Genomic DNA, 12,853 nt, shown 5'->3' with positions numbered 1-12,853 from the left:
ATACAGTAGTTCCTTGTTGATGATCTATTTTATACATAGCAGTGTGTATGTGTTCATCCCAAACTGTTAATTTATCCCTCCTCCCACCTTTCCCCTTTGGTAATAATAAATTATAAGATTTTATACTTCTCAGAAATGGGGGAGCTGAAAGAGAGGTATCATTTTCAATGGAAAAGCATTTAAAACAAGATTGAAGGTTTAGCCAAGATTATTAGATGTACATCCTTGGAAAGAAATCACTTCATTTCTCTAATATTGAGCTGACAAATAAGACAAACCTTTTCACTGAACTTGCTTATAATAAAGTGATGGAAATATCCAATGGAAGTGTTAGAAACATCTTATTTTACCCGAGCCTTATACACTGTTCTATGTTAACTACACTTTGGCTCACACATCTGTTCATTGAGGTTACAATAGTCTCAATTTCTGTTACTGATCCTCCAGAGTGGACCCCAACAAGTGTCCCCCTGCCCAGTGTCATTGGGGCCAACAGATCGAGACTGAGTTTGGTTCACAAGCAAAGGAAACTTTATATTTTGATCAGAGAATGGAGAGGTGAGAGCATGTACTACCCCGTGGGCTGTGGGCTGGGCTGCTGTGTAGAGATCCTGTCAGAGTCAGTGGGAGGGAGGGGGCGGAGCTCTCGAGGGCCGGGTTGGCTGTAGCTCAGGCTCTATATCGCGGAGTCTGCACTGGGCCCCAGGAGCTGAGGTGTCGACCCAGCCATTCTGCACTAGGAAATCTGGTCTGAAGTGCCGGGTGTGGAACCTCTGCATGCGGGACCCTAGGAGCACGTGAAATTAGACAAAGCACAAAGGATAAAAAAGGTTAGGCTTGACTTTATTGCCCAGATTCTATTTTTATCTCCCAGGGATTTTTAATGGGCTTTGCTGGGGACAAACCCCCCCCCTCTGCCTTTTGTCCCGTTCCTCATTCTTGGAGTGCTGAGGGTGCAGACCCTTCTTCTGTAACTGCTGAGTGCTGAGTTGGGAGCCCTCATACCCTGGGGCGAGGGTCAGAGCTTCTCCCCAGCAGCCTCCAGGTGACGTTGATTGTCCCCAGGCCCCCTGCCTCCCTGCTCGTCCACCTGAGCACCAGCATTGGAAGTGTTATAGATTCTAATGACCTTTAAGGGTCCAGGAAAGAGATGTGCAGAGACGCTGTGGGGGCCGGTTTCACCCCGCCCCACATTTGTTCGGCCACCTTAGGCCGACCGTTTCTGCCAGCCTAGATGCTCTGACCAGTAGTCTGCGCTTTCTTCAATTAGGCCCCTGAATTAACGTACAAACAGCACCAGGTGTCAGAGCCCTGCCCGCTCAACTCCCAGACAGTCCAGGGTCAGTGGTGATCAAGGACCGTGATGGCCACTGAGTCAACAGCCTTTGGAAGTAAACAAGAGTCCAGCCGGTCTTACTGGCCACCATCATCACGGTGTCTGTAGGCTTTTCTATGGTGACAGTGTGATATACGGTTCCCCCGCCAAGATTATTAGCTCCCCTCTGGGTGCAGTAAGTCCTGCAAGCAGTAGTCTACTCTTTTGGGACACACTCTTGTTGTTTTATGAGAGAAACTCCAGGTCAAGTGATGTTCACACGAGTCGTCATGGTGCCCTGTTGCCCCCGGTTATCTCTCTGGATGTTGGAGTTGGAGGGCCTCCTCACTCGAGGTCGGTGTGCCCACGGAGCGAACCCTGCAACTTCAGGGCATGGTTGGTGGTTAGGATCACCACGTGGGGTCCTTTTCCCTTAGGAGGGAGGTGGCCTTTTGGGCTGCTGATTTCCAGGTTTTTAGATACCGCCAGTATCTTGGCCAGATGTGGCAGTGGGCCAAGCCCCTTGGTGACCATAGTTTATCCTACCTGGATGGCATTCTTGCATTGTTCCATTTCAAGTGGTCCCAGGTTTTGCACTAATTCTCCAATGGCGATTCACCTTTCACCGGGAATGTAAAGGTCAAAGGGTTTAGCTAAATTAGGGAGTTCCAGGGCAAGGGTCTGAATTGACTGCTCTTTCCATTCTTGAAAGGCCACTTGTGGATTCTATTCAAAAGGATCATCATCTTTTCCTTTCAGTGTTTCATATAGAGGCCCAGCTAGTAGACTGTAGTTAGGGATCCAGAAGCAGCAAACCCTGGCCTCCCCAGGAACCCCTAAGCTGTCTTCTAGTTTTAGAAAGGGGTAAGGCTGAAAATGGTTTCTTCCCTTTCCTGGGATGGACTTCTCCAACCTTCTGTGAGAATGAAGCCCAGGCAGGTCACGGCAGTCTGTGATATTTGAGCTTTTTCTTGGACAACTTCTATCCTTTATTGGCTTGGTAGTTCAGAGGCCTCCTTAGTAGGGCTGGCGATCAGAATGTCGTCTGCATATTGAAGGAGGGTTTCCTTTTCCAGAGGTAGAACTTTTAGGTCTTTAGCTAAGCTTTCCCCAAAGATGGTGTGGGAATTTTTGCACCCTTGGGGCCAGACGGCCCGGAAGTATTGTTTTAGTTGTATGTTGAGTCCTGCCACTCACAAGCCAAAATTTCTTGTGACTCTGGGACTAATGGAATACAAAAGAAGGCATCATTGAAGACTAATACAGAATACCATGTCCTGGTGGTTGGTAGAATGACCAGCAGGGTGTAGGAATTAGGAGCAACTGGAGGTATATCCTCGGTGGCTTCACTGACTGTCCTGACATCCTTTACCAGGTCCCCAGCAGCCCATGGGGCTCTCGTGGTCAGACCAATCCCAGAATATGGAGCTCACCTGGGCAGGTACCCCACCCCCACCCCAGCCCACAGGGCTCTCGTGGTCAGGCCCCTCCCAGGATACAGAGCTACCCTTGCAGGTACCGTGGCAGGGCTGGGCACACAGGAACCGTGCACATAGCCCTCATTGCAGAGCACCCCCAGCTCACCTGTCGCTCAGAGCTGACACAGAGCACCTCAGAGCAGGACTTGAACTAACAAACAGCAGCTGCGACAGGTCTGTGACCCTGGGCATCACTCCGTGAGGCCTCCCTCCACCTGGTCTTCCAGAGACTTCCACTGCACCCGGGGCACCAGGCCTCTGTCTCCAACCACCACCCACCCCTCCTCTCCCTGACTCCTGGGTTCCTCTCATTAGGAGAGGGTTTTCTTGAAGTTGTCTCCCACTCATGGGCCAGATAAAATGATTAGAAAACAAGCCAAAGCTGCAGCCCCTTGTCTATCCTGACTCTCAGGAGCCCACACCTGTTCCTTGGACCTGGCCGGTTCAGCAAGTTCCATTTTCTGCAACTGTGAGCCCCTGAGGGGTGATGATTGGCTGACCTGGGCAGCCTTACCGTGCCGGCCAGCCCTCCCCAGGTGTGCCTGGGTTGAGATCACTATAAATACCACTCCAGGCAGCAAGAGCCCCTGCAGCCGTGCCTGACGCCATTTTCTCTGCCCTGTCAGCAGTCTCGGGGCTGGGCTGGTGGGAGGGAGTGAGAGGCCACGGCTTTGTGGGTGGCCCAGTGTGAGTGGGGCTCTGCTGGACTTTCTGCAGCAGTTGCCAGGCTGCCACCTGCTAAAGAAGAAGATGTGTCACCCATACCTGCTGCTGGAATTTCTCCCTGGGCAGAGGTGAGGAAGGAAAAAAGCAGTGGGGGCAGGGACAGGACGGGTATCTCAGGCAGGGAAATGGAAATCTTCCAGAAGAGCACCCAGGGCCAGGACCATCCTGGCTGGCCTGCAGGCACCAAGTCGGCCGGCATGCTGTCACTCGTGTGGCTCTATGGCCCTCCCTCTAGGCTTTCAGGTCCTTGTATATATTCAGGTGTTTTACCTGGGATGGGTGGGAATAGTTCAGCAGCAACTGGCCTGGGGCTCAGCTCACGTTTACTCACAGATGCCTCGGCACGGTGCCCCAGCTTTGCAATGAGGACGCTTGTTGCGTGGGGGCTGCTGGCTGAATGGGAGACGATTCCCCACCACTGACCAACTTCAGAATTGTTTACAACTGGAGCAAGTGCCCTGATACGGTTTTCCTCTGTGGAACTGGTGGGTTCTGTGTTTTTTTTCTCTTTTTCGTTTTGGGTTCAAGGTAGATTTTATTCCTCTTTTTTGTATTTACAGATATAAGCATGGAAATAATTTATTCATATAAATACATGTATGTGAAGGGAATAATTGTTTTTTCTATTTTTTAAATTTTATTTCTTTTTAATTTTGAATTTTATTTTATATTTTTATACAGCAGGTTCTTATTGGTTATCTATTTTATACATATAAATGTATACATGCCAATCCCAGTCTCTCAACTCCTCCCACCACCCCCCCCAACAGCTTTCCCCCCTTGTTGTCCATACGTTTGTTGTCTACATCTGTTGCTCTATTTATGCCTTGCAAAATGGTTAATCTGTACAGGTTTTCTAGGTTCCACATATATGCATGAATATACAAGATTTGTTTTTCTCCTTCTGACTTACTTCACTCTGTATGACAGTCTCTAGATGCATCGACGTCTCTACAAATGACCCAATTTCATTCCTTTTCATGGCTTAGTAATATTCCATTTTATATATGTACCACGGCTTTATGCATTCGTCTGTCTGTGGGCATTTAGGTTGCTTCCATTACCTCGATATTGTAAATAGTGATGCCATGAACATTGCGGTGAATGTCTCTTTTTGATTTATGGTTTTGTCTGGGTATATGTCCAGTACTGGGATTGCTGTATCATATGGTAATTCTATTGTTAGTTTCTTAAGAAATTCCATATTGTTCTCCATAGTGACTGTATCAATTTATATTCCCAACAATAGTGGAAGAGGGTTCCTTTTCTCCACACCCTTTCCAGCATTTTTTGCTTGTAGATTTTCTATGATGCCTATTCTACCAGGTGTGAGGTGATACCTCATTGTTGAATCCATTTCGTGGAGCAAGGGGTAGGTCTTGTCTATTCCATATTTGGCTTAAGGAACGGTATCTGTGCTAATTTCAAACTCTGGTTTAATGCAGCACCCCAACTCACCTTCCCCCTTAAGCAAGCATAAGTTAGTTTTCTAAACTTGAGACCCTGTTCTGTTTTGTAATTCAGTTCCTGTGTAGCCAAGTTCACATTCCGTGTATTAGTGATACCTTATGATGTTTCTTTTTCTGTGTGACTTATTTCACTTAGAATCATCGTGCCTCAATCCACTCATTATGCTGCTACGGGCCTGGTGACATAGATTTCATTGCTGAGTGGTATTCTGTTGTACATAAGTACCGCAACTTCTTTATCCATTATTTGCTCTCTGGGATATTTAACTTGTGCCGAAGAAGAGATTCCAGTAAAAAGAACCGTCCCAACCTTTGGGGTGGCTGTGTCTTTTTGATTTTAAATTAACTAAGCTATAGGACCATAAGTGGAAGTGCCCTAGGCTCTGTTGCTTTGTTTTTTAGATGTTTCAGGAAACACCATACACTTCTCCCGAGTGGCTGTTGGCAATTGACATCCCGCCCATCAGCATAACAAGGCTCCCAGTTCTCCATGGCCTGTCCTGCCTTTCTGGATTTTACACTTTTTTCAGATGGCCCTTTTGACCGGGGGGAAGTGAGACTTCATTGTAGTGCAGATTTCCTTTGCAAGCTTGCTTGGTTGGCCAAAAAGGGCGTATGCGTTTTTTCCTGAATATATTCAGGAAAAAACGCATACGCCCTTTTTGGCCAAGTGCATCATTGTGGACGTTCTGCCTCTTTTCCTATGCTTTAAATGCAATTCCAGTCTACCTCCTGAAATCGGTTTCCTGCAATTCTGCCCCGCTTTCAAGTCCTCTTGGCAGCCTTACTTCAGTATATTTTTGGACGATAGCTGTCATTTATAACTCGGCAGGTTTGTGAATTACAGTGCCCCTGAGCTCCTTTCTTCAACTCGCTTTCTCGTGAGCTGGCCGCAACACCGCAGGATGGCTTCAGGCCCTAATCTGGTTCCGGCACGGCACGCTGAGCCTTTGGTTAATTCCTCTTCCTGGTGGGAAATGAGAGTTAAATTTGCCCGTCCAGACACCTCCAGCTAGTCTGTCATTGGTTCTCCCTATTCCTGTTCATCTTCCGCAGAAATTGCAAACTGGGCCAAACAGGAGGTTAAAGGCACTGACTCTCCAAGTCGGGAGAGTGTTAGTAAAGCGTCTGGCATGTTGCACCCGAGTACCAGGGAACGAAAAGTGAGACACATTTGAACATGTTTCTCGATCACATGGTGGATCATACTCTGGGTTCCACATGCATGTTTTAGCTGAAGGAAGTATCCCTTAAACCTGGAGAGTTGAGACCCATGGAATGGGTACCATGCAATATGACTTCAAAGGTCTTCATTTGCTCACCGAACCTCACCAATCTTATGAGCCCCAAGTGTCCAGCCTTATGTGTCACCCAGCTCTGGGTGTAGATGTGGTAAATGCAGGTTGCATCAGAAGCCTTGAATGAATTACTTAAGTATTTCTCTCTATTTCACTGTCATTGTGTTTTGTTTAAGCAATTTATTTTTATTATGGGATTTACCTGATTTTCACTGCTTTAATGCCGCTGTACACACTCTTGATTCTCTTACAGAGATATATAAATCCATAGGTTTTATGATTCTTACTAGTCAGGTATATTCCTAGGCGTTGAATATGGGGTGTTGAGTCCATTTCCTTGAGCAAGGAGTAGCTCTTGTCTATTCCATATTTGGCTTAAGGAACTTTATCTGTGCTCATTTCAATCTCTGGTTTTATGCAGCACCCCAACTCACCTTTCCCCTTAAGCAAGCATAAGTTGGTTTTCTAAATTTGAGACCCTGTTCTGTTTTGGAATTCAGTTCCTGTGTAGCCAAGTTTACATTCCGTGTATTAGTGATACCTTATGATGTTTCTTTTTCTGTGTGACTTATTTCAGTTAGATTCATCGTACTTAGTCCACTCATTATGCTGCTACGGGCCTGATGACATAGATTTCATTGCTGAGTGATATTGCATTGTACGTAAGTACCACAACTTCTTTATCCATTTTTCACTTTCTGCGATATTGAACTTGTACCGTATATGAGGTTCTTGTAAACAGAGCCATCCCAAACTTTGGGGTGGCTGTGTCTTTTTGATTTTAATTGCCCTAAACTATAGTACCATAAGTGGAAGTGCCCTAGGCTCTGTTGCTTTGTTTTTTAGATGTTTCAGGAAACACCAAACACTTCTCCAGAGTGGCTGTTGGCAATTTACATCCTGCCCATCAGCATAAGATGGCTCCCAGTTCTCCATGGCCTGTCATGCCTTTATGGATTTTACACTTTTTTCAGATGGCCCTTTTGACCAGGGGGAATTGAGACTTCATTGTAGTGCAGATTTCCTTTGCAAGCTTGCTTGGTTGGCCAAAAAGGGCGTATGCGTTTTTTCCTGAATATATTCAGGAAAAAACACATACGCCCTTTTTGGGCAAGTCAGGTTTTTGAATTGCAGTGGCCCTTAGCTCCATTTTTCAGCTCTTAGTTTTGTGATCTTGCCCCATAACCACAGGATTCCTTGAAGCCCTATTCTTCTTCTGGGGCACCTTGCTGTGCCTTTGGTTCATTCTTCTTACTGATGTGAAATTAGAGTGACATGTGCCCATTGAAACCGCTACAGCTAGTTTCTCACTGGTTCCCCCTATTCCCATTCATCCTCCGCACTAACTGAAGACTGTGCGATACCAGAACTTAAAGGCATTGACTCTCCATGTGGGGATGTTGTTAGTAAAGCGGCTGGAATGTCGATCCGGAGCCCCAGGAGAGGAAAAATGTGGTGCGTTTTAGAAACCTTTCCCGATCATATGGTATACCAGTCGCTGGGTTTCCCAAGCATGGTTTAGCTGTAGGAAGATTCCCTTCAACCTGGAGTGTTGGGACCCTTGGAATGAGTAGCATGAAGTATTGCATTAAACTTTCGGCAGTTGCTCACCGAAGCTCACCAATCCTCTCAGCCCCAAGTGTCCAGCCTTATGTCTTATCCAGCTGTGGGTTTATATGTGGTCAATCCAGGTTGCATCACAGCCCCTGAGCGAATTTTGTAAGAATTTTTCTCTCTTTCATTGTTTCTGCGTTTTGTTTTTAACATTTATTTCTATAATGGGGTTTAGCTCATTTTCACTGCTGTGTTTGTGCCGCTCTGCACACACTTGATTCCCTTATGGAGATAGATCAATACATGGGTTTTAAGATTCTTATTACTCAGATATATTTCTCTGCGGTGTATAGGGTGTGTTGAGGCCAGTTCATTGAGCAAGGTGTAGATCTTGTCTAATACCTATTTGGTTTCTTGAACGGTATCTGTGCTAGTTTCAAACTCTGGTTTTATGCATCACCCCACCTCTCCTTTCCCCTTAAGCTGACATAAGTGTGTTTTCTAAATGTGAGACACTGTTCTGTTCTGTAATTCATTTCTTGTGCAGCCATATTTACCCTCCCTCTATAAGTGATATCTTATGATATGTTTCTTTTTCTGTTTGACTTATTTCAAGTAGTATTATCGGACCTAAATCCACTCTTTATCCTTCTACTAGCCTTATTACATTGATTTCATGGTGAAGAGATATTCCATTGTACATAAGTACCACATCTTCTTTATCCATTGTTCTCTTTCCTGGGATATTTAAGGTGTACTGAAGTTGAGGTTCTTGTAAACAGAGTAGCCCTAAACTGTGGTGTGCTTGTGTCTTGTTGATTTTTAGACTTCCCTAGATATACTCCCATGATTGGAAGTGTCCTATGCTCTGTAGCTCTGTTTTTAGATGATTTAGGAACCACCATACACTTCTCCAGAGTGGCTCTCGGCAGTTCACACACTGCCCATCAGCGTATAAAGGCTCCCTGTTCTCCATGGCCTGTCCTGCATTTCTGGTTTTTACAACTTTTTAGGATGGCCCTTTTGACCGGTGGGAAATGAGACTTCTTTGTTGTGCACATTTGCATTGCTTGCTTGCTTCGTTGCCCATAAAGTGCGTATGCGTTTTTTCCTGGATATAATCAGGAAAAATCGCATACGCCCTTTTGGGCCAACTGCATCATTGTCGAAATTCTGCCGCTTTTCATGTGCGTTAAAGACGAGTCCAATCTATCTCTTGAAATCTGTTTCTTGCAATTCTGTCTTGCATTCAGATCCTCTTCTTTGCCTTACCTCAACATATTTTTGGACGTTAGTTTTCATTTATAACTCTGCAGGTTTGTGAATTGCAGTGACCCTGAGCTCCATGTTTTAAGTTGCTCTTTTGTGAGCTGGCCTCAAACCCGCAGGATTGCTTCAGGCCCTATTTTGGCTCCGGCGAGGCAGGCTGAGCCTTTTTTTAATTCTTATTCTTAATGGGAAATTAGAGTGATATGTGCCCGTCCAAACCCCTACAACTCTTCTCTCATTGGTTCCCCCTCTTCCCGTTCATCCTCCTCACAATTTGCAAAATGTGTGAAACAGAAGTTTAAATGTGCTGATTCTCCAAGTGGGGAGCTTCTAAGTAACGTGGCTGGAATGGTGAACAGGAGCACCAGGAGAGGATAAATGAGGTGCATCACATGGTGTACAGTCCTCTGGGTTTTCCATGCATGTTTTAGCTGTAGGAAGATCCCTTGAACCTGCAGATTTGGGACCCATTGAATGGGTACCAGGTAGTATTACTTTAAAGGGTGTGCATTTCCTCGCCCAACCTCACATTTCTCTTAGCGCAAACAGTTTCCAGCCTTATGTCTCATCCTGCTGTGGGTCTAGATGTGTTCAATCCATGTTGCATCACCGTCCCTGAGGAAAAGTTGTAAGAGGTTTTCTCTGTCTCTCTGTCGTTTATTTTTTCAATTTATTACTATATTGGTTACAGCTGATTTTCAAAGCTCTGTTTCTTGCTGCTGTACATCCACTTGATTCACGTACAGAGAGACATCAATAAATTCTTTTTCAGATTCTTACCAGTCGTATATATTCTTTTCCGGTGACTTGAGTGTGCTGAGTGCAGTTCTTTTAGCTACCGTGTAGGCCTTGTTGATTATCAGTTTGGTATTTGGAATGGTATCTTTGCTAATTTCAACCTCCTGGATGATGCCTCACCCCTCCCCACCTTTCCCGTTTAGCAGCCTTATGCGTGTTTTCTACATATTTGACTATGGTTTTGTTTTGTAATTTATTTCATGTGTAGCCATTTTGGATTCCACCTTTAAGTGATATCTTATGATATGTGTCTTTTTCTTTTTGAATTCTGTCACTTAGAATGATCATACGTAACTCCTCCGGAGTTGTTACAGCTGGCCATATTTCATTGATTTCCAGGCTGAATAATATTCCACTCTACCTAAGTACCACATCTCTATCCATTTTTTCCCTCCAGAGACATTTAAGTTATATCCTAGTCGAGGATCTTTTAAACAGAGAGGGGGTAAACATTGGGGTGCCTGTGTCCTCTCGAGTTTTGTTTTTCCCAAGATATACGCCCATGAGTGCAAGTGCCCTATGCTCTGTAGCTCATTGTTTAGATGCTTTAGTAAACACAATACACTTCTCCAGAATGGCCGTTGGCAATATACATTTCCACTATAAGTCTCACAGGGCTCCCTCTTCTCCTTGCCCTGTCCTGCATTTCTGTTGTTTACGCTTTATGAGGATGGCTCTTCTGACTGATGCGAAGTGATGTCTTTTGTAGTATTGACTTCCAGTGCCCACCTGTTTGGGTGGCTAAAAAGGTGTACGCTCTTTTCTTGAATATATACACAAAAAAACGCATACACCCTTTTTGGCCAACTGCAATGTTGGCAATGTTCAGCTCCTTTTCTTGTGCTTAATGGCGAGTCCTTTCTACCTCCTCAAATCCCTTTCCTGCCATTCTCCCTTGCTTACAAGTCCTTTTCTCTGACTTTCCTCAAGACATTTTTCAGTGATGGATATTTTCAACTCTGCAGTTTTGTGAATTTTACTGCCCCTGAGTTCTATTGTTCAACTTGTGTTTATGGGAACTGGCCACAAAGCAGCGGGATTTCCTCAAGCCCTATACTGTTTCCATGGGCAACCCTAGCCTTTGGTCAATTCGTCTTCCTGATTGGAAATTAGAGTGACATGTGCCTGTCTGAACACGTAGGACTTGTCTCTCATTGTTCCTCATCCTTCCGCTTCATCCTCTGGACAAATTCCAAACTGTACGCAACAGGATGTTGACAGTGCTGACATCTCCAAGTGGGGAGACTGTTAGTAAAGACGCTGGAGGGGTGAACCCGAGCACCAGGAGATGAGGAGATGAGATGCCTTTTCCAAACTCTTCCCGATCAGACGGTATACCATCCTCTGGGTGTGACAGACATGTTTTAGCAGTAGGAAGAGTCCCATTCATGTAAGGAGAACACCAGGGCTTTTTCAAAATCAGTGTCTCCCCGAAACCCAAACTGGGGAATTTTTTAAGCTACGGCTACACATATGTTCATTAAGGGCCTTGGGAAGTAGGCAGAGTCCAAACTTTAGATGATTGAAGTCTTCAGGGTCAGAAGCACTCACCACCAGCTTCCCTTAGGTTACACTTTAACTGTCATTGATAGATGATGTCAATAAAAATATCTATTCTTTTTCAGATTATTTCCCCTTATAGGTTATTGCAAAATGTTGAGTGTAGTTCCCTGTGCTATACAGTAGTTCCTTGTTGATGATCTATTTTATACATAGCAGTGTGTATGTGTTCATCCCAAACTGTTAATTTATCCCTCCTCCCACCTTTCCCCTTTGGTAATAATAAATTATAAGATTTTATACTTCTCAGAAATGGGGGAGCTGAAAGAGAGGTATCATTTTCAATGGAAAAGCATTTAAAACAAGATTGAAGGTTTAGCCAAGATTATTAGATGTACATCCTTGGAAAGAAATCACTTCATTTCTCTAATATTGAGCTGACAAATAAGACAAACCTTTTCACTGAACTTGCTTATAATAAAGTGATGGAAATATCCAATGGAAGTGTTAGAAACATCTTATTTTACCCGAGCCTTATACACTGTTCTATGTTAACTACACTTTGGCTCACACATCTGTTCATTGAGGTTACAATAGTCTCAATTTCTGTTACTGATCCTCCAGAGTGGACCCCAACAAGTGTCCCCCTGCCCAGTGTCATTGGGGCCAACAGATCGAGACTGAGTTTGGTTCACAAGCAAAGGAAACTTTATATTTTGATCAGAGAATGGAGAGGTGAGAGCATGTACTACCCCGTGGGCTGTGGGCTGGGCTGCTGTGTAGAGATCCTGTCAGAGTCAGTGGGAGGGAGGGGGCGGAGCTCTCGAGGGCCGGGTTGGCTGTAGCTCAGGCTCTATATCGCGGAGTCTGCACTGGGCCCCAGGAGCTGAGGTGTCGACCCAGCCATTCTGCACTAGGAAATCTGGTCTGAAGTGCCGGGTGTGGAACCTCTGCATGCGGGACCCTAGGAGCACGTGAAATTAGACAAAGCACAAAGGATAAAAAAGGTTAGGCTTGACTTTATTGCCCAGATTCTATTTTTATCTCCCAGGGATTTTTAATGGGCTTTGCTGGGGACAAACCCCCCCCCTCTGCCTTTTGTCCCGTTCCTCATTCTTGGAGTGCTGAGGGTGCAGACCCTTCTTCTGTAACTGCTGAGTGCTGAGTTGGGAGCCCTCATACCCTGGGGCGAGGGTCAGAGCTTCTCCCCAGCAGCCTCCAGGTGACGTTGATTGTCCCCAGGCCCCCTGCCTCCCTGCTCGTCCACCTGAGCACCAGCATTGGAAGTGTTATAGATTCTAATGACCTTTAAGGGTCCAGGAAAGAGATGTGCAGAGACGCTGTGGGGGCCGGTTTCACCCCGCCCCACATTTGTTCGGCCACCTTAGGCCGACCGTTTCTGCCAGCCTAGATGCTCTGACCAGTAGTCTGCGCTTTCTTCAATTA

Source organism: Lagenorhynchus albirostris, chromosome 6 (genome assembly GCF_949774975.1).
Source record: "Lagenorhynchus albirostris chromosome 6, mLagAlb1.1, whole genome shotgun sequence".
Classification (NCBI taxonomy): domain Eukaryota; kingdom Metazoa; phylum Chordata; class Mammalia; order Artiodactyla; family Delphinidae; genus Lagenorhynchus; species Lagenorhynchus albirostris.
The sequence above is the reverse complement of the archived record's forward strand: the minus strand, read 5'-3'. Positions refer to the sequence as shown.